This window comes from Ruditapes philippinarum, unplaced genomic scaffold, assembly GCF_026571515.1.
Source record: "Ruditapes philippinarum isolate M1 unplaced genomic scaffold, ASM2657151v2 ctg2046_1_1_1_1, whole genome shotgun sequence".
In the NCBI taxonomy this organism is placed as follows: domain Eukaryota; kingdom Metazoa; phylum Mollusca; class Bivalvia; order Venerida; family Veneridae; genus Ruditapes; species Ruditapes philippinarum.
The window spans coordinates 111,943-135,033 of NW_026866957.1; the positions used below are offsets into that span (position 1 = coordinate 111,943).

The 23,091-nt window shown below is 33.3% G+C and overlaps 1 long non-coding RNA gene across 1 annotated transcript; it reads right to left on the reverse strand.

The window, feature by feature from the left end:
• Window position 1: 1 nt before the first annotated feature.
• LOC132734337 (uncharacterized) lies at window positions 2-21,173 on the reverse strand. The gene is made up of 4 exons (XR_009626300.1): window positions 20,928-21,173; window positions 13,476-13,539; window positions 11,664-11,799; window positions 2-103 (listed from the first exon to the last, which is right to left on the reverse strand). It is a non-coding gene; the product is annotated as an uncharacterized LOC132734337 (long non-coding RNA).
• Between the last annotated feature and the right edge of the window lie 1,918 nt (window positions 21,174-23,091).

A 23,091-nucleotide genomic window follows, 5' to 3' on the forward strand; every position in this document is an offset into this window, starting at 1 on the left:
TTGACTTGAAAACATTTGCGTGTCTCTCCAAAGTTGCCTTCAATGCCTTTTTTCACACATTGAATGCCTCTGACAAAAACAACATCATTTGCAGTTAGTTTATCTGTAATATCAAAGCAATAAGCGACTTTAATAGATTAATAAAAGTTAAATCTTCTTAGTGTAGCTGTACTGACGTATTTATTAAAACAAACTTTGGAATTTATGATAACAATTGTACATTATGAACAAACAATCTCTTTTCAGAAAGCAATATTTGTCATAAATCAATCTCGTTGTTTAAACTTATCTAGGGTATTGGTAATATACACGTTAAATATTGAAAAAAACGACTTCCTACGTAATGTGATATAATTTTCTAAATCAATTTAGGCAATTTAACACATATGCTATAAATGCAGCCGATGTCATAAGTGAAAAGACAAACAACGTTTATACATTATTTGATTCTTACATTATTTAAATATAATAGCAAAAAACCTATGTCATTAAAAAAAAATAATAATACATCAGTTCATGTTTACATTATATAAATTCATACCACCAGTAAATGTTTGTTATTGGACTCGTGGTAGCAAAACATGAGTTGAAGTTTACATTTATATGGACAGGCCCAAATATTTCAAAATATGTTACTTCAATAGCTTTGAATTGAAATAGATTTGCTCACTTGAAAACAAAATATCAGTCACCAAATGATCGTAGTTGAGTTTGCAACCGTGGGATATAAAGTGGCCTTTAGTACGCTTCCTAAAGGCAAACACTGTTACTTTTAGATAAATAGTTTCATATTATAGACAATTAAGGTGGAAAATCAAATTTGCCGAAGATAAAATGGAAAACCCTTGAAAATTCTAATATATCGATCCGCTCTCAATATTTTAATTAGTAAAGCGGACGATTTGTTTCACGATCTTCTATTTTAAAAACGAACGTCTGCTAGACCTTATATGTCACGGAATGTATATGTCACACTTGTAAAATATATTCGGCCGAATTAATCACAGCTTCCTTTACGCTCAAAACGAATTTTTGAAATTTGGCAGTAAATGCTTGACCGTTTATGTCACAAAAATTTACACATAAAACCAATCATTATCATTGTCGTCGTCACCAGTTGCAGCAGTATCTTGCCCTCATCATCGTCAACGATGCATCATCATCTTCATCATCAGCAACAACAACATCATCATTATTATCAACAACAAAAACAAGCAAAGTATTTTTAAGTCCACGCCGCTTTGCAAATTATTTTCTTAGGAAAGATGTCTACTCTTCCAATACACAGGGGGGTCAGTGAGTACCTTGGTCCAAAAATATTGGTCAAATATCTTTTGTTTCTAAAAGGCCCATTGACCCCTCCCAACTAAACTTTTCATTTTTCAAAAGCTATTTTCTTTTGGAACGCTGTTTGAAATTTCTTAAGAGTACTTATTGGCCATACAGTGAGTGATCATGTGATTCTTTTGAATATTGGCAATAACTACTGTTAAAGTGATTTAGTACATTGAATGGAAGTGTTTACATTTTGCTATTCTTATAGAAAATAATTCTTTTCAAGAATTTCTTTTCTCCAGGTGATAAGCTGCTAACATGCTTTAAATCCATTCTTACAAAATTACAGACAAACTGTTTGTATAAATTCTAACAACATTACAGTCAAACTGTTCGTTTAATTAGAGTGCCTTCGGTAATTATTGATTTTAAAATAAACATTTATGACCGGGATCAAAGACATTGGGCATTTAGATTTACTCTTGTTTGTCCGTTTGTGCGTCTGTGCATACGCGCGTGCGTCCATCCAAAATTATTGCGTGCTGCATAGTTTTGAAAAACAGGATAACTAGGGTCATGAAATGTTGGTCACCTAAGGTTTGGTTTGTCGAATCGGGCAGAAATACCAGAGTTATTGCCTTCAATTTAGTCAAAATTGCAATTCACAACTTGTCTCTCGTGTAGCTCCAACAGAACCTGAGCTAAGGTCATGAAAATTTACATGAATGTTTGTAAGCATATAGTTTTTTTCAACTGGCGGTTGCTTGTCGTTTTTCGTAGTTATGCTTGAGTTTATGCCTTTGAGTTTGTCAAAATTGTCAATTTTCATCTGCGGTAAAGAAAGACGTGACATATACGTTTTTTGGGGTTTTTTTTAGTTTGTTTAATTTTTAATTTCTTTTAATAAGGCCTCTGACATGTACGGTCCGACAAACAGTTTATAAAGCTTAATAAATAGCTCTCGGGACGGATTATCGGCTTAAAGCGGACGGTAGAAAGGCATTTAATAAAGTAAATATCACCGTAGGGAACGTGTTACAGTATCTCGTTTTCCGGCTCAATGTTGAATTTTCAAGATGGAGGATTATTTGTGGGAAGAACAGGTAGACGATTTTTATTCCGGTTCATACTACAAGTAGTTTAGTTTGTTAAATGTTTTTGTGCTTTGCTTGTAAGGAACAGGATCCGGTATCCAGCCATATACTTATTCAGACCCTGCACGGCAGATTTGTCTCTATATTGCCTCATGAATATGCATATTTAACAGTTTGAAATTTCAATCGAGAGACTAACGCATTTTCCCCCATTACGACATTATTTCAGCATACCTTGGAAAACTAAATCTACAAAAATTAAGTCCTTTGTGTTTAGAAAAGTTTGTAAAAGTAAACGACCAGTGAGTAGAGACAGTAAATGGATGTCCACAAGGAAGTGTTTGAAGTCCAATAATCTTTAGTTTGATAATGAACACATAATCGAAACAATACAGAAATTTGATATACAAAATAAAAAATCAAAGCACAAAGTTTACATTTGTTTGATGATTCGGTCGCCTGAATTATATCACGACCACAATAACTGGCGGTCAAAAAGATGCAATTTACACTTTATAAACTTGTCTTTTGTTTAATTAACATAAAAAACCAGTTCATTACAATCGCAAAAAGGTTGGTCCAAGATTTGAAATTGAAACTACGTGGTAGCAATTCCATTATTCTTACCTTTATTCCTTTTAAGAAAATTATAGAATTTGCAGTTGACTACTTATTTTTACTAATTATTCTTATCACTAAGTATCAAGATCTACAATATCATTAGAATCTTAGGAGTAAATCTTAACAAACTACGGAAACTAACGAAAAACATCCCGAAAGTTATGTGTATCAGGTCAGTGTTGCCAACAATGCCTATAAATAATAATTAAAAACGAAAAACTCCGTACTTTAACAAAGAAACAAATAAAAATATCGTATACTCAAAATGAAGTACAATTTATTAAGAATAACAAGTGTTCTTCGGAAACGGAAGCTTAGTAACGGTCACTTTCTGTATTATTGGAAAGTATGCGGACCATCTTCATATTTAAGCAAATGATATATAAATTCGAATAATGGTACATCAAGTGCGTGAATAATTGAATACGGCAGATTTTGGAAATATAAACGAGAAAACCATTATGGAACAAATCAAATACGCATCTTTTAAACATGCGAAATAACCACAATCCGTGTAAGCGGTATAAATAAAACAAGAAATTTGTCCTTAGGCATATTGGTTGAATATATTTTGAGATATGCATGGACAAATTGAAAATATGAAATTTATACTAAGTAAGGACAATAACTCTAACAAAACTGCAAAAGATTTCACATGTGCACAGCTTTACAGTTATGTTGTCATTATTCCTGTAAAGTTGGATGATTCTAACTAAAACACTCAAAGGACACCTAACACAACATAACGGGACGGCTTTTACTAAGTCAAGGGCAATTATTCATCAAATACTGCATAAATTCACAATCAAACCCACAGGTGCACAGCTACTCATACCAACCAACATTTCTCTACAGTTTCAAGATTTTGGTCAAGTGTTTTCTAACAACACAAGACCCCAGTTGAAAATTGATTTTTGCACTAATTAAAGCGAAACCCCAGGTACACAACTATACATGCTGACCAAATTCCTGTCAAGTTTCATGACTGTTGGTTAAATTATTTCTGCGCTAAGCACGACATCGATTAAAATTTACAAAATTTTACTAAGGCAAGGTCAATAACTCTGACAAAACAGCAATTATCGACAAGCGAAACCCCAAGTGCACAACTTCAAATTCTGAGCAACATTCCTGTACATTTTCATGTCTTTTGGTCAAATACTTTTTGAGCTACGTGCGACACAATTTAAAAGTAGCAAAGTTTTACTAAGTCATGAGCAATAACTCTACAAATACTGAATAAATCCACACACAAATACCCAGGTGCACAATTAAACATGTTGACTAACATTCCTGTAAAGTTTCATAACTCTAGGTGAAATCCAGGAATGAGCAAGCTGATAAATGCGCAAAACTGGCAGTGTCGACGTGATTCATTCAGACTTAACACATATCGTGAAAGAGATATACAGCTTCTTAAATAAAAAATGAGAGAAAAAAAGAGAAATTAAGGAAAGAAAACTTGAATATAAATAATATAGATATAAATAAAATTCCGCCTAACAAATTAATCCCATATCAATATACATGTAATAGAAAACTTGATTGAATATATATACACGCCTAAAGTAAAATAACTCAAGATTGAAAAAGATTCCTTCAATAAAACAGGCTTACAAGTAAAGAAGCGAAAACATTCGAACGTGTCCTTTTTCTCTGCACAAATCACAGCACACAATGCACAGATACGGAATCATCCATATTTAAACTTGGAGTAGAGTCAATAAACAAGAAGACAATTTTGGATCCACCGCATAAAATGGCAAAATTCGTATTGCAGTATTAATGTAAAAAGCACAAAATACAATTGCTGGGCAAGCACTCGAGGGTATTTACAAAATGGATAAATATGTGTATAAATTCACAGATATATCTTTAAGGCATAAATTGGACCTTTTCAATAAAATGGCATTACCAATATTTAATTATGGAAGTGAAGTATTGGGTTTTAATCAAGGGAAGGCCGTAGAACGTTTACATATTAATATTATGCAATTTTACAAAAGACTATTAAGAGTAAAGAAAACCACACAAAACGACTTTATTTATGGTGAATTAGGAAGACTGCCTTTGCAAAGTATTAGATATTATAACAATATAAAATTTTGGATAAAATTGTTGGTAACATATGAAAACAAATATACTAGGAAGGTGTATTTAATGTTGATAAAAGATATTATTGAAAATCCAAACAGAATAAATTGGTGTTCACCATTGAAAGATTTATTATGTACTCTTGGTTTTTATGAATTTTGGTTATTTCAGACGGTTGGAGACTCTGAACTGTTTTGTATAATGTGAAATGAAGATTAAAGAATCAGTTTTTGTATAAATTTAACACAGAAGTTGTGTGCTAATTCTAAATTGGATATGTCTTTTTTTGAGTAACAGGTCCAGTTTTCACAACCATATAGCGCTTTAGGTACAACAACTGTCATGTATATTTTCCGGAGTGTAGCAGGACTTATAAAAACTAGATGCAATCCACTGTTACAAATGCTTAGTAACGTACCACGTAACTTAACGCATGCGTCTTTCATTGACTTCATCGTTGACAAATGCTGATCACATTCAACACCTAAATGCTTATATGTGAAGTTAATAGGTATGACGTCATTTCCAAGAGAAAACATCACCGAGTCATGCACTAGAATAGCTGGGTTAAACGTTATAATAGCGCTTTTTGAAGGGTTGTATAGGAAGCGCCATTTTCTCGAGTAAATGTTACAAATCTTCAGCATGTTATCTAGACCAGCGCTCGAGAATGATACCAGTACCATATCATCGGCAACGGTGGGGCACGACATATTTAAATTGTAAATGCAAACGCCATTCGCGCTGTCTTCCAACTCGCGTATCAATCCATTTATGAAGATACATTGAAGGTGAACTGATTCCTCCCTGTCGAGTACCTTGCAGTATTGGGAAATAGTTAGAAGCTGTGCCTTTGTACTGTACATAACTGTATACATTTTTATACATATCATAAAACGACTTTAAAATGTTGGTATTAATATGTTCCCCGTTGTCAGAAATAGTATGTAGTAATTTATAAAATAAACCATTTGTCCAGACGCGGTCGAAAGCCTGTCTGCAGTCTAGAAAACACATGTACACCGATGAAGAGTTTTCACGTGCAAAATGTAAGCACTCCCTTAATGAAAAAGATGTCATTAAACAGCCGAGGTGCTCCTGAAACCCACCTTGTTGAGAACTAATGGAGGATAATATGTGTTTTTTACATTCCCTAAGCAAAATTATTTCATACACTTTAAGTATTGATGAAGTCAGACTAATTGCTCTATAACTGTTGGGGTCGTCGTGTTTCTTATTGCCACCTTTATGAAGAGTAATAATTTTACCGCGTTTTAACGAATCGGGTATTTCACCACCTCTTAATATCAATGTATAGAAATTTGCTAATACCGGTGATAATATATCCGCGCCATATAACAAGTGTTCGTGGGCAATACCATCCGGTCCGCTTGCCTTTCCTCTCGATAAAGTCTGAATGGCTGACTTTACATCTTCCTCGAATACAGTCACATTATTACTGAGATTCATTTTATTTAAAGAATCACTCATATATTGTTCTACAAAGTCATACCAAGGTTTATCAAACTGTTCTGAAGCCGTAGGTTTATACAGATCTTTGAAATAATTAGCCCACTGCTCTGCTATATCACTGCGACAGTTGTATTTTATTCCATTGAAGCACATGCTACTTCCTAAAACGCTAGTTTGTTGTTTACGTGCCTGAATATCTTTCCAAAACAAATCACTATTTAATTCAGCTTTGACCTCTAGTTTATGGTCGAGATCACGCAAATATGAATTCACTGCCGCCCTATGCAATTTTCTGAATTTAGTCTTTGCAGATTTATAATTTGCATACTCCTTGTGGTTTATTCCGCGTGGTCGCCCTGCCCGGCACCACACTTCTCTGGCTTGTTTCACTTCTTCGTGACATTGAGACAATTCAATCGACCAATAAGGTTTCATGTACTTTCTATACTTTTTCTTTGGAAAAGACTTAGAACATAATAATATATTTTCAGTTATAGTATCATAAGTATCAGACAAGTTCTTATCTTCGTTGAAATCAAAGTTTTTAAATGCACTTTTCAACTGTTCGTTATAATTGTCAATATGCATGCTTTGAACTTTTTTCCAGTTTATTGTTTCAACATTTGTATTAGTTTCGAAACTGACATCATTGTGCATGTAACACTCAAAGTTTAAACTACAAAGTATGGGTTTGTGACATGAAACATTTAAAGAACAATCATCAGCTACTTCAATGTAAGATAAAATGTTTGAGAATTCATTGCCTAACAATATATAATCAATAGTAGACGTAAAGCGCCCATCATATGAGACATATGTACTTGTCTTATTAAAGCATCTGTCCGTAGTGTTTACAGCAAATAAATTACAGTCATTAATAAAACAATTCAGGGTTGCGCTCCTGCCTGAAAACTTTGCATTGTCAATGTTTGCATTAAAATCGCCCATAAAGACAATGATACCTTTATCACAGTATGTATTATAAATATCATACATCATTGATATAACTTCATTGTATGCTGTTACAGAATAGTTACTACATGGCAGATAAACTTGAAAAAAATAGACAAATAATGAAGAACCAATTTCTAATTGTATCCCTATTATACGATCACTATCAGTCTCAACTTTCGAAATTAAATTGTTATAACGTCTATGCCACATTATAGATACACCACCTTTTCTCACATTATTTATATCACAAACTGTATAATGTATAAATTCCAACGAGATAGAATCCATAAAATGAAAGTTCTTTTGCGTTAACCAATGCTCGGATAAGCCACATATATCTATATTTCCCTCATCTAAAATATTACTAAGGTAGCCCGCACTGGACATAATTCCAGTAATGTTCCATGTTACAACATTTAACATCATAATAAGATATAAAACTGCCATAATGACCATCATTTGATAGATAAAAATTTACATTTTTTACATATAGTTTTAGTCAACATAGCATTTTGTTTCATCCAAAATACTGAAATGATTTGACCATTGTGAATGATCCGAAACATTCTGATATGATTCTCCCGAGTGATGCCCCTTGTATTTTTGCATTATTTATCAGGTTTTCCACTGTAAAATGGGAAATCTTGTTTGTTGCCAAATGTTGAATGCCTTCCCGATTGGGTGAACCCTTTATTGCTATTGTTATTATCCGTCGGTCTTGACAAATATGACCGTTCACGCCGTGACTCCAATGCCAACCACGGTTCGCATCAAAGGTAGTGTGGCCAGAAGTCATCACTAAGAACAAGCCTTGCTTTATCATTGGCTATCAGTGTCAGTTTAAGTAGAACCTTATCAGGGTTGCGACGTAACTTGAATTTTCTCATTCCTGTAACACAAGGCACCTTTTCCTCGATAACCGATTTAAGGAGCTCGGTATTAAGACACGAACTAAGACCAAGTACACAAAATCTCTCAGTGCGTTTCCTTTTCACAAGCTTAAAATCATTTTCGAACAATCTATCACCGCTCAACACTTGTTGTTCTCGAGTTGTCACCCGTACCGGTATTGTTGCCCCTACTTTCTCAGCCTCGGGCGTATAACTTGTTACGTCATTGAATGAGACTGACCTCTCTGTTTCCCCTTGTTTGTCTGTCTCTAAGCATATTTCTGGTGTACACGCATTTTTTGAAAGTGATATGCTATCATTTTGGCATAAGCGTTCCGCCGTGTATGCGTAAGTTGGCGGAGAAAATGCACAAGCATTGACAACGGTTTTGCTTTTCATATTATTTCCACTGTTTGATTTCCTTGAAGAGCCCGGATTGATGTCATCACGTTCCATTTGCACTTCAATTAAACGCACTCGGTCTTCAAATTCAGTAACCCGCTCTACCACAGATTGCGTTATATTTCTAATCGTAGCTACTGTTGATGAAGACACAGTGTTTGTAAGCTGTGCACAACTAAGTATATCTGTCTTTATTTTTAAATAGGTATCTTTGACATATTTCATTTGCTCATTGTGTGAAATCTCTTGGGCATGCATTGTTTGTTTAATAAGTAATATGTTTGCTTGTAATGAGGCTATTGAATCTTTCATTAAAGATATCTCGTTACTACAAGAACATTTTTCTGTCGGCCTAATCGCTGACATGCTCTCTACATGCTGTTTGCGGACCTTTGCAGTACTAATCATGTTCTTTAATATGTTAAAATCGGTACCTTCAGTCACGCTTATGATATTATAGATATCTTGTGCCAATCTAAATGCAACTGGATCCCCTGAGCGCGTAAAAACACGCTTTTTGAGTTCCGCATTTTTATCAAACGGAAATTCAGTACAAGTGTGTTTAAGATGTTCGAAGTAATCACATCTCATGCGATCTAAGTCGGTTTCAGAAGAATTATACTTCTGCAAAATTAACTGGACACAAATATCACGTGGGTTTTCTCTATATAACTTCACCAATGCCCTATATTCCTCAACAGCCATAAAGTCACACTCATTGAGGTCATTCAATAGAACGTCATCAGTTTGCTGGTCAGAAAATACGGACAAATCATGTGTAAAAATGACGTCATCTCTGTCATCAATTGAGCTGTCGCAAGACTCCGCCTGATTAAAGCGTTGCCCTGGAGTTACAAAGTCCAATGTTTCATTATCACTGATCTGATGATCTTCGAGCACGTAATCCATGACCGTGACAGTTATTATTGACCCCGCCTAGAACCTGAGGCTATGTCTAATCTCTTAATCCAAAACACCGTTATTCTTCAATAATGAAAATATATGTGATATGTTCTCACTATTAAAGCGTAAGCGACATCGTATCTTTAAGACTGTTTTCTACATAAAGAAAACCACGAAATCACATTGCACCATAATCAAAATATCCAAAAAATGACTTAAAACCACTTTTTACTTGAGCATCTTAAACTCCAATTAGTTAATCCAGATCAGTAAATCCAGAATTCTGCTGTGGTGTTTAAACAGACACATTTAACTTAACGTACGTATGAAATTTTAAGAGATTTATGAGAGACACAAAAAGTACGTCTTCACACTTATATTTTGACCTATTTTTATAAAACTGGTCTGCTGGACTAAATAATTCAAGTAGATCTTTGTTTTTATATGTACATTTTAAACCACATATTTCAACAATATCTTGATTTAGTAAACGTAAAAATAATCCGTGATTGTCTATCACGGTAACGTTTATCATCAGATAGATTTTTATTGAAAGTGGCCGATGACTAGACCTATTAGTACTCCAGTAAATGAACAGAAATGTACTTTATGTGATAAATTAGAGGACGAATATCATTTTGTTTTAGAATGTGTTTTATATAACGATTCGAGAAAGCAATTTGTACCAACCTATTATTACAGACGACCAAATATGCAAAGATTTGTTGATTTAATTACTGCAGAATGTAAGCGTGTCATATGAAATTTAAGTACATAATTATGTAGAAAAAGCATTTACATTAAGAACAAACGGTCTTTACAGAGACAATTATTCTTAAACTTATCTTCCAAGATGTAATGATCTGAATTTTGTTGAGCATAACTCTTATATGCCTTTCTTGTTTATCACGTAGCTTTGTTAAATTTAAGCTCATTATGTACCATTATAGTATATCTATATGTCATTAACTTGCTTCTTTCGTTTTAATGCAAGCTGTGACTTGATTTGGAATAAGAATTCATATTTACTTTATGTCCAAATGACATTTCACGTTCATGATTTTAAATTCATAACAATATGAAATAAAATTTATTGGTCACCAACTTTTCATTCTAGCTTTCGAACAAGTTGTGACTAGATATAGATTTTTTTTTCTTACTACTACTTACTTTACTGTACTATGTTGTATATGCACAGACAAGTTTATTGAATGTTAAAACTGGATTATGTCTATTATGTTATGAAAAATGTTAGAGGTTTTATCGTTCGCATATCAATGTAATTAAAAATCGGGTTGCATATAGCAGTGTCTATACATATATGAAAATATATGTGTATACATGTAAGTGTATATGCAGATATATGAGCGTGAATGTACTTATGTTTATGTATATGCATGTTTGTGTGTATGTATGCATGTTTGAATATGCAATTATGATTTTAAAATGTCGGATTGCTGAAGCCATATATAGTATGTGATTGTTGGCCACATAGGTGTATAACCTTCTTGTGTTTTGAAAATAAAATCTTGAAAAATCTTGAATCTATTTAAAATTAAATTAATAGGTCAATATTTGGCAATCTAAATATTATTAAAGGACATGATTGGTGACATGTCCGTGGTCCGCACTCTCAGTGCCAGAAAAGGCGAATGGATGCTTATATTTTAAGAACATGTACACACACTTTCTAAACAAAGCTTACAGTGAAATGTTGCGTTTTGCCCAGATGAAATAGTTATTTAGAACAATAAAAGAATGTTTTCTTTCTAAATTCTGTTTGATTATAATGCATAGAAATCGAAGAAATATCGTATACAGACGCTAAAAAATCAAACTTCAACCTGATAAACCGATGTAAATGTTTTTGCAGCGAATGGGAATGTTGAGGAAAGAACGAAATGATGGCAATGCAATTTTAAAAAATCAACTAATTTTTATTTTCTTTAAAATTTACCGGACTCATCCGTAATGTAGAGCTGATAATCGTAGTCGGTTGAAGGTAACATTTTGTCAGAAAGTTTTGCAAACTTAGTTTTGGCTTCTTTAGTTGACTTCATCTGCAGAAGAACAAATTCTTCGCCAACGGAGTCCTGAAAAATGAAGATAATATTTTGCAATTAATGCTTAGCATACATTTTTGAAATCGAATTCCACGGTATGGGACCACATGCTTATGCTGTATACCAAATATCAAAAGGATGTGATAAGTAGTTGCTGAGAAAACTGTTACGGAAATTTCCTACCATATACCATTAATGTCGAGAATTCAACTAAGTCGGCAAACAGGAAGTGGATGAGCGACATTTCCACGGTATGGGACCACATGTTTATGCTGTATACCAAATATCAAAAGGCTGTGATAAGTAGTTGCTGAGAAAACTGTTACGAAAATTTCTTGCCATTGACCATTAATGTCGGAAATTAAACTAAGTCGGCAAACAAGAAGTGGATGATCGACAGACCTGAAATCGATTTCCACGGTATGGGACCAAATGTTTATGCTTTATACCAAATATCGAAAGGCTGTGATAAGTAGTTGCTGAGAAAACTGTTACGAAAAATTCCAACCATTGACCATTAATGTCGAAAATTTAACTAAGTCGGCATACAGGAAGTGGATGAGCGACAGACCTAAAATCGAATCCCACGGGTATGGGACCACATGTTTATGCTGTATGCCAAATATCAAGAGGCTGTGATAAGTAGCTGCTGAGAAAATTGTTAGGAAACTTTTCTCCGGTCGCCCGCGTGCCCGCCGCCCAAAAATCACCATACTATAACCCTGGTTTGCACCTGTGCAACCCGACCAAAAATGAAAATTAATACTTTTAAAAGAAGTTTTATACTATGAAGGTACTTTGGGGTCTGATTGTCTTGGTGTTAAGGACCGTCGGCTTGGCACAAGTTGCATTATAAACGTTCAAAACTAGCCGTGTAAGGAAATAAGTTATTGGATGTATAACAAGAGCTGCCGGTAGGAATATAAAACTTCAACTTGTTTCAAAGCCAAATGTCAAGAGAATATGAAATATCTGAGGTGGTATGCAAACTTAAATGTAAATTCTAAATAGAAAAAGGGGCATAATTCAGTCAAAATACTTGATACAGTTACCTTCTCCTGTCTACAGGTTCGGGTCATAAAGGTCAACAAGTGTGCAAAGTTTCAAAGCCATATGTCAATGGACTTTGAAAATATTTCAGGTATTACAAAAACTTTAAGGTATATTCTAAGTCGAAAAAGGGGCATAAATCTGTCAAAATGTTTGATACAGTTACCTCCTCCTGTCTACAGGTTAGGGTCATGATGGTGAACAAGTGTGCAACGTTTTAAAGCCATATGTCAATGAACTTTGAAAATAATCGACGTATTACAAAAACTTTAACATAAGTGGTTACGCCGACGCCGACACCGTGTGTAATAGAAGGCCTGTGATACAATGAATAATTAAGTATAAGACAACAACAAATCACGAAATTATTATTTTATGGCAAGTGTGAGATACATGATCCGATATAAAATATATAATTTATATAGCAGATAATGAAATGTTCTAGAACAAAATATCATAATTCGTCTATAAATGGTCATTCTAAATAAATAAAAACTTTATCAACATTATATTTCCTAGCTATGAGAATATCCAAATCATAAATTTCTATTTTTTATCAGAATTTGAAAAATATGGAAAACGTGCGCATTGTAGACCTATCCACTTTAAGAAAATTAAAAGTATCATGCACTTATTATCAAACAAATCTCACTCACCCTGTCTTCAGCAATGACCTGTTTTGAACCATCTTGGTATTTGATACTGTACTTTCCGAGCTTGCTAAAAAAATTAAAAAATCAATAGAAAATCAAAATAAAACAAAAATCTGAAAAATGAATTTTAAGACACATGAAATATAACTATCACATTTAATTAACTTTTCATTTAAAACAGACGGAAATGTTTGCAAACACACACACGCACGCACACGCACACGTGCGCGCGCACACACACACACGCGCACACAAAATAAAAGACCACAATCCATTAATCAATGAATGATCTGTTGCTATAATTCGACACAACCAGTTTTCTTTTTATGTCAGTTTGATTCTGTGAATGTAGTTTTTTGTTTGTATAGGAAATCGGCGACTCTTTTGAAAGTCAGTTATGCACCTGTCGGTCAGAAGTAATATTGACATATTGTGTCTTGAACTTTTGATTGTAACTTGTGATAGTAACAGTCATGATGTTTAACAATTGTAACCTTATAATTCATTTTGTTAAGTTATAATTTTGTTTTCACAAATTTAGGGGAATTGGAACATACAAAATCGTCAATCGTCCTTTCATATTGTTTGTAAATACAATACCCTCTACCCACTGAATTATTCAACATGTTTCTCAAAGAGAATATAAAACAAACAAAAATGGAAATTTTGTGCAATGTTGTTGATTACATTTCGTTAAAAAGGCTATATCGGGATATATGTTTCCGGCTAATGGAGTTTGCTGAATTACTCTTCTTGCGAAAATTATTATATTAAAGTTTAAAGTGTATAAAGCTATAATATATCTTCAGCAAAAATTATTATTTGGCTTTTAAAAAGGAATACTTCCAAAATGGTTGAGAAATATGGTAGTTTATGACATAATTATAAAGCAAAGTGTGCATGCACAAAAATCATTGCTTGATGTGTAAAACCCTACATTTAACAGAAAGTAATACTTTGTTCCGGGACATTTTATTCTGCTTGTATAATATATAGTTCTATGTCTGTTAAATAAAAATAGGCATATATATATAAAGACAATCTTTTCAAGAATCAACCATAATAAAATAAAAACAATTCAATTTTTCTATTGATAAATTATATAAAAAAATCATAATATATAGCTTTATACTCTTTAAAAATTATTGTAACGAAATCGAATTATTTTATTGAATTTTCATTCTACTTTACTTGAAATACAACTGAATCAAATAAACCATGCAGGAGACATGACTGGAGACATTGTTTTTGCCTTCTGTCCGTCCGTCCGTCTGTCCGGTCGCCCGTCCGTCCGAATAAAGGTTGTCCGGCCTTCACAGGAAAAACTACTGGTGTGATTTCAACCAAACTTTATTTATATATGAATATATACATGTATATTATATACCAATATTAATTTTTACAACACTCGGCCACGTGGGCCTACAAGTTACTTAATTATTTAATCATTTCCAAAATATACAATAATAAACATAATTTAGATATTAACCAATTACATATATTCACGAACAAATAGTGATAAAAACGTTCTTGGACATAATAAAATCTGCATTGTAAGAGAAATAGGAAGTATACAAGTTTACTCTTTTTTTTCCAATTACTCCCGGTATCAAATCACATATATGGTACATAAACAGTTTTCATTCATGTACATATCTTTAGGGCAAATACATTTACAACATTATATTTTTAATTAATTTCTGTACAGAGACATCTTTCTTCTGTTCATAGTTTCAACTAAAAATTTAGCAACATGCACATAATGATAGTTGACAGCATATACTATCTTATTTACTTCAGGCATATGCTCAAAATCAGGATTTCTATCTTACCATTTTGATTAATGGTTCCTATCATTATATTTAATGCAGTTTATAAGAAAACGAGTCTCATCTTCTACAGCATTAACTGGACAAAAGTGACAAAATATTTCGTTTACATTTAAACCGACTTATCTTCTCGTTTTTATCTTTAATGGAAGTATACCACATCGGAATTGGGTTAAATGAGACCGTTCAATTTTAGTTAATGACGAAAGCAAATAATTTTCAGTATTATAATGTTGTTTTAATTCAATATATGTTCTATGTTTGGCAACATTTCTAACATCATTACACCAATCCGTTTTATATTTAACAATTAATGCATCTTCAACATCTTTTAGGTTTACAGGTAACTTGTTTTCATAGTAATGTGACATTTGAATTTGTTGCAATAAAGTCTTTACATCATAGCACCATGTTTTTTTCAGAAACAATTGTAGTCATAGGAGAACATTATCTTGGAAGTCTATCGTACGGCAAATTTACAAGTCGTGTCAAAAGTCGTAAAACGTTAACCCAACGTCTATGTTGAGTGGAAATCCAGGCCATATCACCATTTATTGCTAATAATGGTGCAAATTTATGCACACCCATAAAATATCTTATTGCTCTGTTTTGTGTCATATTAATTTTGTTATAATATTTAAAACCCCATATTGAGGAACAGTAATCTGTTACAGGAATAACATATGAATAGTACTTTTAATAAATGTTTTAAAGCCAACATCTTTATAATTATGTACTTTAGAAATAATTGCATCTAGTGCTCGGCCACCAGATTTAGACAAAAATTCGGCAGTTTGAGTAAAATCTTAGTGCTCATGTAAATTAACACCAATTTTGAAATACTTCCATATTTCACTCAAACGAAAAATATTCTCGAGTAATAACTTATCGACCAAAATAAGATCACAAATTTCCCTTACTCCGTTACCTGCATCGCGCATGAAACGGTTTTATAATGGTTTGTCAAGAACATTCATTTGTTCCGGAATGTAAGCATTATATCCCACGCGACATTTGATAGATTTGATTTACGGGCATGTAAAATATGTTTGAGTCCATTCTTACTACTAGTATTGTCTATTTTTTGAGGGACTGTTAATAGGAAGTTCCTCGTTTTGTATTTCGACATTCGTCCTGTTTCCTCGACTTCTGTAATTTAATTTTTGTGTTAAGCTGCTGATGGATTAATGTGCAGTTTTCCTCTAGCAAACATCTTATTTTGTAGACTGTCTAAGGCATACTGTTGTTTCCACCTACCAGATGTCTCCGCTTTTTATTGTCCGTTTGCCAGTCAGATTTAGCTTTTTCATACGCCATAGCTACGGGCGATACAAATTAAAGCACTAGACGATCACTCATTTTTGTTTCGGAAGTTGTGTTAATTTTTTATTTTTCTGAACTACTCTTCATCGTCATTACTATCCTCATCATTATAAGCATCATCGTCATCGATCTCTTCTTCGTCTTGTTTTGGAATGAGAACTTCGTTCAAATCGGGTTTGTAGACGCGAATAGCCTCAGCAATTCTAACTTAACAGACGGGTAAATGCAAATTAAAATGATGTCACTCGGACGAGTTCATAATTGGTCTGTACAAAGGACATCTGTCCAAATCATAGACCGACGTTACCATTTCAAATTTCAAAATGCACTGCTCGGATCACGCGTGATTAGCTTTATAGGTTACGTGATCTTTCAGCTTTGTCATTTCTGTTTTCTGCAGTCCTGGTGGTACATTAATCTTTACCGCTTTCATGTCAATATGTATTTCCTCCTCTTCCTCCGCGTTATCATCATCAGTGTCGGACGAATTTCCAACACCGAAAAATGCGTCTTTGTCCGTTCGTTTTCTCTTTTTAGTAGCCGGACTTTCTATGTCAAATATACTTTTGCGCAAACGATCCTGTTCCGAGGTACACGATTTTAAGTCTACCACGAAATAGCCATGCGGTCTAGACGTTGCGTTTTCGAAGCGTTAATAAATATAATTTGTGATGAGGAATAAATTCTTTTCGCCAACGTCGCCACTTGCTGTCTATTTAAATGATTATTGAACAATACGAGATACTACTTATTCAATGCAAAATCTCTGCAGGCCGTTTCTTGTGGAATATATATTTTTGCATCAATTATACGAAAGATATGTTTCTGTGATGACTACCCTAGGTGAAGAGATCCGCAGTCCTTTGGTTGCATTTAGCTTCCGTCATGAAATCGTCAAAGAAATAGATTTCTTTTGATTGGATTGATATATGTGGCATTGAAACTTACCGAGTACAAATTCGATCCGCGATATTCAAAGCTGAAGTTTGTCGTACAAAGGCTTTCATTGTCCAAAGGACCATATGATTTTCTCAGGCGCTTGACGTACTAGATCGGCTTTAATCAGTTTCCTTGTTCATTCATTTTTTCATCTACCGCTCGGTCGGGATACAACAATAGAAAACAGACGTTGTAACGTCATCTGTCTTGAATCATCCAGAGACAGTTTGAACACTTGTTTTTGTCCATTTTTCAGTAACACTGGGTTTTCTATTCTTACGCATTTTACAAAATTGAACTTCTTTACTTATACTATGTTGTCGTTGGTGGTAAAAGTATTTGTGGTTTGTTGGTGGTTGTGGAGGTGGTGCTTGTTAAAGGTGGTGGTGGCGGTGGTGAAATGTGATGGTGGCGGTGATGGTGGCGGTGGTGAAATGTGATGGTGGCGGTGATGGTGGCGGTGGTGAAATGTGATGGTGGTGGTGGTGGTGGTGGTGGTTAAGAAGGTGGTGGTGGTCTTGCAGGCGGTGTTGTTTATTTGACAGTTTGAAATTTTATTTTATTTCATATCACAAGCATATTCATACAAAACAAATTCTTACAAAGTATAACAAATTTATCCAAAATATATGGAGTACTGGAAAATACAAAGTATATGTTCTGGTTAGTTCTATATATATATCGTTTCAAAATGTCGATATATACAATTTATTGAACAGTTCTACCCGTTCATCGCCTGTTTTAAGTCAATCAAAACGAATAATTCTATATCAAATGATAATAAAATGGACATAAAAAAACTTCAAAAAGGGATGCGTAAATAGACCCGTCAAACCGCCATTTTTGACGAGTAACCTATTCGTACAGCTGGCAGATACCATTGTCAATGTATCAACTCAGGACTAGTTTTAGGTTCTTGCAGGACAAACACAACACAAAATGCAATATTTTTGCTTCATGTTATTTCTGATCAAATAATGTAGCCTAAATAAGAGTGTTATTTTGTTTTCTTTCTTCCAAAAACTTGCACTTGAAAAAAAAACTTTCTTGCGGGAGAGTTTAAAACTATGCGTCTCATAGTTTTAAAGTATAATATCTATAGGATAGCAGGACAGTTTAAGTCCGTTTCAAAAAAAACAGTCGACGAAGAATAGAACATAGTACCTAAACGTGAATCAAAACATCCGTTGACATCAATTTCAATGTACACGTCAAAAAAGTTCGACTATAAGGGGATAGTCGAATAAATCTAAGTATTTTTAGTAGCTTTATGCGTTGACCACATACCAAATAGGTATAAGGCAAGAACTATTCTCATGGTTGAACGGCGATTCAAGGCATTTTTGGAAATGCTAATACTTGTATATAGACATGCAAATAGCTTGTGAATGATTGGTGCTGATAAAATGCAAACCTTAGTATTTTTGTAATAATAATAACAAAGTAATTTTTCTTAAGGTAGTATACCCCTAATGCACTGTCTCCACTTTGAAGAGTATTCAAATAGGCTAAAATCACTGTAAAGTGTATTAAAACTGAGGGGGCGTGGGTTCAAACCCTAGAAGGGGCAATTTTTTGTCTTTCTTTTTTTTCTTTTTAACATTTTTTATTAATCTCTCAGACCCCCTATGGAAAAAAAGTGTTTTATTTTAATTATATAATTATTGCAGGTATTTATTTACTAAATAAAGCCAACTTTAATAACAAATATGATACCAGATATTTTCAAAGTTTAATAAAATAAAAATTAAACTGTTAAAGTATTTCATATTTTGCAAGACCAACCAATTTACATTTAAGAAAATTTAGGAAAACTTTGAAAATAGCCCCTGATTTTGGAAAATTTTAGGGATATTTTAAATAAGGCTTTTTACATAGGGAAAGGTTCAAACTAGTGTTCAAAGTGGGTGGGGTAGGGTTACATTTTTATACACATTAAAAACATTTCGTTTAAAAACAATCATTTTTCTTATTTAATTTGTTACCTAAATGTCATTATTTATTTCTTAACAATGAGCAAAAGGAAAACATTTTTCATAATGATGATATTATAGATTATTTAGAGTTTCCTCATTTCTGAAAAAAATCCCTTCTAAGTTCATAAAAATGTCCATGACTCATAAACCACACGGTAAATTTTGTTTAAATTTTGCATACAGGTGACATTTAAGGCATATAACTGTCCTATGTTGTCAAATTTACAATTCCTTATAGTGCCCATTAGGGGTGTACTACCTTAAAAAGTTTAATAGTTTAAATCATTAGAAAGTTCTGTAACTCATATTTTAAACATTTAAAAATTGATTTTCAAAACCTTTTACTTTTTACCTTGGTTAAACTTGGCCCTTTCCGTCAAACTTCAGACAAGAACATAAAGAAATCAATAGTTTTTTACGTTAAACATCATAAAAAAAATATGCTAAAGAAGCACATTTATAAAACTAAATAGTGGTAATCGTTGATCACGTTATATCACATCGATCTCCGTCGCGGGGGTTTTCAAAACATTGAGACGATGGGTCGGAGTCCCGGGATCCGGTACGCCCGGTATTCGGGATAAAAATACATACATAGAGAAGACTTATAAACTATATTGGTGGTGTTATTGCCGCAATGAAGGCAATGAAACGTTAACTTTTAATATATCGTATGTAACAACGGATGTATTGATTTCAACTAAAGATTGAAATATATTCATAGCTATTTCATAACAAAAAGTATAATAAACGTTTTTGAAAAAAACACAATATTTGTCAACATTCCATTTTGTTTAGTTTTACCCATTGTTTTCATGTTTTGGGCTCACGCTTTCTTTTACTTGGGGACCATACACCACTTTTCATGGAATGGCACGAAGGTGTCACATTGGATATACCGTGATAACCGCCATATGAACAATTCTGTACATGTTTCTAAATTAAAAGTTTCACAATTTTCATGTTTTAATGTTAAATGATTCTTAAACCGGTGCTTTACTACAAGTGGCTTAAAGACGGCAAAACCTCGGTTTTGTCAGTCTCGTAAGAGTAAAGATTCTGCAAGATGGCGACCCTTGTGCCTACTCTTGCGTTATAAATATTTATTAAAACTTGAAATTACCCTTTAAACTGTTATTTATTTGGTTTGGTTTTACGTCTCACCAATACAGTAGGGGTCATACTGGGATTTTTCAGCTCACCACCAACGTTCTTCAGGCTCGATGGATAACATCCTCGAATGAAGAATCAAAAATCACTGGCGTAATTTAACCTGTAGCGGTAAGGGGCCAGTTGTAAAAAGACTTATATGGTATCTCTTTTGAAAGAATAAATAATTGATATAAAACAGATATTCCTCACTGGTTATAAAATATGATACAACTTACATTTTAGTATCGACACAGTCAGCAAGAGTGAGTATCCAAGCGTCAGAAATTTGTACACCAGCACAAACCTCATCATTCCCAAGTTTTATATACACTATCAACTTGTCTATTGACCTCAAAGTGTTGGCTCTCTCACTAAGTAGCTTCTGCGCACCTACAGTGTCAACTTGCCCTATAGAAAACACATGAAAAATATTTGACAGTGTTGATTTACGACCGAAATTTAACAAAGTCTAAGATTTTGATGATTTTTGGTAAGCAAACCTGTAGATATGTATGCTTTACTTCCGCAGCATTATTTTATAAATAAACAGCGTTACTATGACGTCAAAGCGCCCTCTATTGGTGGCGGCAAAATTCTATCAGTAAATCGGTTTGTTCTCATCACTTTTCATCCGATTTCCTTCATTTTAATTTTATAATGCTCAGTTAATTTATGTCTTTGTACTGATGTATTTCTTAAACATTTGCTTAATAGTCTGCGATTCTACGGTTATTTTCCCTACGTTTTGACATCCATATCTGATGCAAATATCGTGCGATATCGCAAGAAGATTGTGAAATAAAAACAATTCAACATGGTGATTTTTGTTATAATTTTTCAAGCATGTAGTGAGAAATTGAAGGAAAATATTTATGCGATAAAAATATAGGGTAAACGCGAAAAATATTTTGCTATAACGGTTTTAAAATAAAATTAAGTGTGAGTAAAACGTTATATATTTTGTTGACGTCAATTGAGCTTTAAAGAACTGACATTTTCCAGTCTAACATTGTAATAGTAATTAATAATATTATTATGATAGGGCTATTTTGAAATATATAACTAGTTCTTATTGAAATGTATGCTTAAGATTATCATATTTAATTCTAACCCGACTGTGAATTTTTGGTTTTCTAATTTACTAATTGAGGCTTGATTTGTATTGTTATTTCGGGAAACATGTTTAAATTTCATTACCAGAAATGTAAAAATGACAACTGCAAAAACAAGATTCGAACATTCAAGATTTAGTTGTGTAAGTTTTACTTCTGCTGCATTATTTGTGAAGGAAAAGCAAAAGCGTTGGTAAAACGTCAACGTGCCCTCCATAGGTAGTGGCGGAATTTAGTCTTTTTTATCGATTAAACGGCCTGTTTTGTTGTTTTTTTTTATTTTTATTTTTTTTTTAATTCTCATCCGATATTCTCCGTTGAAAGTTTATAATGTTCAGTAGATGATTGCTTAAGATTGATGTCTTTCTATTTTATGTGATTCTGCAGCTAACTCCCCACCGCCCTGACGTACAAATCTGTTGGAAATATCGAACAATTGTGAAATAATTTTTTAAAAAACATCACGGTGAATTTTGAAATAATTATTTAGCATGTAGAGAATTTGTGAAGAAATTTTTATTCAATAAAACACTAGGGTCAACGTGTTAAATATTTTGCTTTTACTGTTTGAATGTAAGATGAAGAATGGGTAAAACGTAATGATGTTGGTGTAGTCAAATATTTTTCTCAGAAAAAAAATCGTGACTTTTTCGATAAATAGCATAATTCCAGGAATGAAAAAAGTTCTTTTAAAAGTAAAAAATCCTGTCAGCTGACTGCATTTCGATAAACAATTTTATTTTTTTATAAATGAACAACAGGTCAGGGTATGACGGTCAGCAAATCTTACGTATTAAGTTGGTATTAATATCTGAAAAACTGTAACCTATGGATTTAATACAATGTTCTTCAAGAAACTGAAAGACAATTCACAATATTGAAAGATATGATTGAAAGCCCACCTAAGTGGAAATAATACAAACATAAATCTTGAAAAGAAATGTCAGAAATAGGAATGAAAAGGCTGGCGCAGTGGCCGTGTCATCATGCGTATCTCGGTACGTCTACATAAACTACCATGTTATCATATGTAATAATTTCGAATAGTATTAATCAATAAGTAGGAAAATTCTGAAATTGTCATTTTTGGAATGGATATGATTGTATCTAGTAAAGAAAAATTATGGTGGCTGATTTGTGCCATTCGTGTTTTTGCCACGCGATCCGGCCAAGCGAAAAGTCGAGAATTAATTAGTTAAAATGGCGGGGCACAATGCGAAAACACGTTTATGAGCGAGGGCGCCACGAAGGATAATCAATAAAGCTTCGCCCCGCTGGGGCGCGGGGC